General features: G+C 38.8%; 1 pseudogene; it reads right to left on the bottom strand.

Annotated features, from left to right (window-relative positions):
• Nucleotides 1-2,731: 2,731 nt before the first annotated feature.
• On the bottom strand, nucleotides 2,732-3,359 carry LOC111728173 (annotated as a pseudogene).
• Nucleotides 3,360-4,406: the final 1,047 nt, after the last annotated feature.

The raw sequence follows: 4,406 nt of genomic DNA, 5'->3' as shown, positions 1-4,406 counted from the left end.
ACTGTGCCCTTCTTCCTGATAAGGTATTTAAATTGGAGGGGGGATTATTGTTGAGAGCCACTTATGAGTCACACAATGTCAGAGTGTTTTATGCATATTATCTTAATCATTACTACAAGTCAACAAGAAGGGACATAGTAGCTCTAATCTTTCAGGGGAGGCTGAGGAAATTTATTTCAGTTTCCTAAGATACCATAGTATTGACCAGGTCCCAAAAAAGAAAATGGTGAAATCCACATTGGAAAAAAAAAAAAAAGATCTGACAAAAAAATTAAAAGATACCTTGTTCAGCGGGGGAAAGACACCAATATTTATCTAGCACTACATTTGGGATTTCACATATGTGGTCTCACTGAATTATCTCTACCAGTTTCTGAAGCTTATGTTGTTATCACTGTACAGATATTAAACTCTCTTCAGGTCACACAGGCAAGAAGTTTCAGAACTGGGATTTATATTCAGGATGACAGCAAAGATACAACAGGCACAAAAAATATTAGGATTTTAAGTAAAATGTGTACGTGCTGAGAAAGTGAAAGTAATCTAGATAAATGATGACAAATTGTATCTCTCATTTTGTTTTATTTCTTTTATTGGTGTTTCTACTGTCGAAAAATATCATAAAAAGATCCTTCAAATAATTCTTTGTTATATCATTTCAAAAAATAAAACTTTAGGTCAAGCAAGGTGATAAAATTATATATTGGACTTGGCTTCCTACAGTGGCACAAATGGATGTCTGTTGACCAATGGCAAACTGTACCTATGAAGGAACCATGACCTGGAAAAGCTCCCAAAGTCCTTGGAAAGAAGAACAGGCTTCTATTCTGAGAGCTGGAAGGGATATGTAGGCTCAAGGATGTAAAGGTAATCCACATCTTATGATTGTGCTTACCTTCTGTACACAGCTGTTAAAATACAGATGTTATAACTATACAGGAGGCAGCACTACTAGCATAGTCATGCTTTCTTTAATTTGCTTTGAAATACTTCAGCACTAACATTGTGAAATGAGTGTATGTTTGTGTGAGTGTATGTGTGTTTAGGTTGGAAAGGTAAATTGACCTAGTTCGAAACATGCTTTCCATGATTTATTATTTTCCTAGGATTATTTTAACAAATTCACACAGACTATGTGGCATAAAACAATAGAAATCTATTTCTCCACAGATCTAGAGGCTAGATGCCCCAAATCAAAAGTATTGGCAGAATTGGAAGATATGAGAGAAAATCTGTTACATGACCCTCTCCTGGGTGCTGGTGGTTGGCAGCAATCCTTGACATTCCCTTGGCTTAGATACATCACTCCAATCTCTGCCTCCATCTTCACAGGGTGTTCTCTCTCTGCGTGTACTGTGGCCAAATTTTCCTCTTCTGATGAGAGTACCAGGCATTGTATTTGGCCCCAAACCAATATAACCTGGTCTTAACTTGATTATATCTGCAAAGATTTTATTTCTAGATAAGATCATATTCATAAGTTCCTAGTGGACATGAATTTTGAAGGAATATCCTTCAATTACTGGATATGAGTTATTAGTTAGCATTTAGTTAAAGGTCCTACTGCAGAGTTAGTAATTACAAGAAATTCAGCCTCCTGATAATCATCAGACTTAGGTGGCCTAGGAAATATTAGAAATAGATTTTTATTCATGAAACTAGTGTGTTTGGATATGTGGACTGACTAGAAAGACACAGTCCCTACCTTTGCATAAAGAAGGCATAAAAATACAGGGAGGTCTGGAATCCATACACTTGAACATGGTGCCAAGTGGTGGACTGACTAGAAAGACACAGTCCCTACCTTTGCATAAAGAAGGCATAAAAATACAGGGAGGTCTGGAATCCATACACTTGAACATGGTGCCAAGGCCTGACACTGACAGTCTCTTGTTAGTCTGCTGATTCAGAGTACTTGTTTGCCTAAATTTAGCTAAATCTTGCCTCTAAAATACTTTTGCATTTGCTTTCAGGGAGCTTTTCATGCAGGATGCAGACCAGGCAATATAATATCATAGTGAGAACCATAGAAATCATAGGGTGCTAGTTGTGTTGGGTGATGCTTTTTGTTTCTGCCTGATAATAAATGTTTGTACCTACAGCAGAATTGAGTTTGGGATTCAGTATCACACTTGATAGAAAAGTTGTAGGAAGGACACCAGAAACACCTATATATGTACCTCTTACTCTGGGACTGACCTATCACAAAGAGCCTAATAATGATGCGAGCAAAATTGGCTTAGATAGCCCATATCCATGGACATTTCTCTCAAGTTGCAAATAGACTATTCTCCTTTGGGACATCACTGTTAACCTCTTTTTATTTTTAATTTATATGAAACAATAAAACATAACATTCAGATAATTATTCCTTATATAATTGAAGATTTTTTTTTTTTGTGGAAACAACACCTCATTTATTCAAGTAACACTGTCTACTTCCTTTATATTTAAAAAAGATCAACGCGGTCTACTTCCTTTATACTTGAAAAAGATCAAAGTAGGATAAATGCACGGGTACAAAAGATGCCTCAAATACTTATGTAGCATTTCCCTCTTAACCTTTACACGTATAAAAAAAGGGTCAAAATGATGAATGACATAAATTTATAAGGAAAAATCTCTCCTACTGGAAAGAGGACATCCAGCTTACATAAAGAATGATTTGGCTGAAGGCAAGGTGTTTCTGGTTTCCCTCTACACTCTCAGGTGGATTGTTTACTTTCCCCAGTTACAAATGAGTTTCTCTTTCCAGGCTTTTGGAAGCATCCTTAAGTTTCCCCACCAAGTCCTGTAATTATTCCATGTTGCAACTAAAACTAATCTCTGGGTAGGTGAGGGAATCTGTATTCTTTATCTGATATTCCAACCTCCAGGAAATATCAGTTCTATGAGGGAGAGATCTGCCTATACTGATATTCTGTGCAAAAAGGTTCTATCCACTCTTGGTCAAGTTTACAGTCTTCTACATAGGCAGGTTCTTATATCAGGATCTGCTGAGTAGCACGAGTCAAACCACAGTGGCATAGGTCACTCCAATCTCTGTCATCTTCACAGGGTGTTCTCTGTGTTTGTACTGAGTCCAAATTTTCCTCTTCTGATGAGAGTACCAGTCAGAGTTGATTTGCACGGTGCTTTCCTGTCCCTAGCATGTAAGTTGCAGCTGCTGTATGACAATGCTTTAAAACCACTGGGTTGGTATGTTTCATGTGTGGGTGATCCAACATGGCCTGGTCCACCCGACTGTCCAGCAGGGTCTGGAAAGCTGTCTGGAGGAGAAGCATGAAGGTGTTGGAATTGAAGGAGCTGGAATCGGCTAGCAACTGGAAGGCTTTCTGCACATACTCCAAGAACTCCATTGTGGGCATGATATGGAAGGTTTTTAATAAGAAAATTGATTCAGCAAACCATGAACACATTACCTGGGACTTTTTCCATGTCACTTTTCACGCCCTGCAGTAGTAAGCAGCTCTGAGGCTGACTCAGTGTCTCTGGAATTCCTTGCCCCCTGATTACTACCCAGCAAAGGCTGGCATTTCACTCACAATTCCAGGCATCTGTTGATTTGGCTTGAGTTCACTCTGAACCTCTGCTGTGTGACTGGGTTTTGTATTTCAGAGGAGACTATTAATCATCAGTCACCAGCTCAGCAGCATGGGTGGTTGTTAGGACGATAGGTCTAACATTGTGTTGCTATTGGACATATAATTTGAAAAAATCTTCAAAAGTGCCTGTCATCTGGGTCGTTCAGAAGCAATTGCTTCCAAAAAGAAAAGATGTACTTTCTTGTCTGTTTGTGCTTTTTCTCTTCATGCATTTCAAGAAATAAGCAGACAAAGTGCCCTTCCCTTGTTTGAAGTCCTAACGATTGATCTGTATGCTTGAGCGCAGAAATTGTGGCCAGGGCAGGCAGGGGTCACTAAAGAAATGAACCCACAGAGTGGACAAATGGCTTTGTTTCTCTCTTCTTACCCTAATCTCTTTATCCTCATTAATCCTAAGGAAAGGATACTGCGGGGAGGATAAGAAAACTCGACTAGGAAACTGTGGAGAGAAGGATCTCTCTGGATAGAATAATAAATACAAAACCAGAATGTGCAATTTGTTCTTAATGGTGATGGTTGCTTGTTTGTGCTGTGTAAATTCTGAGCATGAGCTAAGGTGTGACCAAGCTCCCCAAGAGTAAATATGCCCAGTGTCAAGGAGCTTGTCACCTGCTCAATAGGAATGATAAATCAATCACCATATGCCTGTGGGATGGAAAGAGGGTTCAGGGCAGTGTGGACACATGCAACAGCGATGACAGGAAAAGTCATTTAAGAACTGATGCTGTCAGATTAATTTAGCTGTCATGTTTAGGTAGCTAATAGTATTTTAAGGGAGTTTTTCAAGTTGAACATTATTCT

Source organism: Otolemur garnettii, unplaced genomic scaffold (assembly GCF_000181295.1).
Source record: "Otolemur garnettii isolate 467f Iridium unplaced genomic scaffold, OtoGar3 scaffold00005, whole genome shotgun sequence".
NCBI classification, from domain to species: Eukaryota; Metazoa; Chordata; class Mammalia; order Primates; family Galagidae; genus Otolemur; species Otolemur garnettii.
The sequence above is the reverse complement of the archived record's forward strand: the minus strand, read 5'-3'. Positions and strand labels throughout refer to the sequence as shown.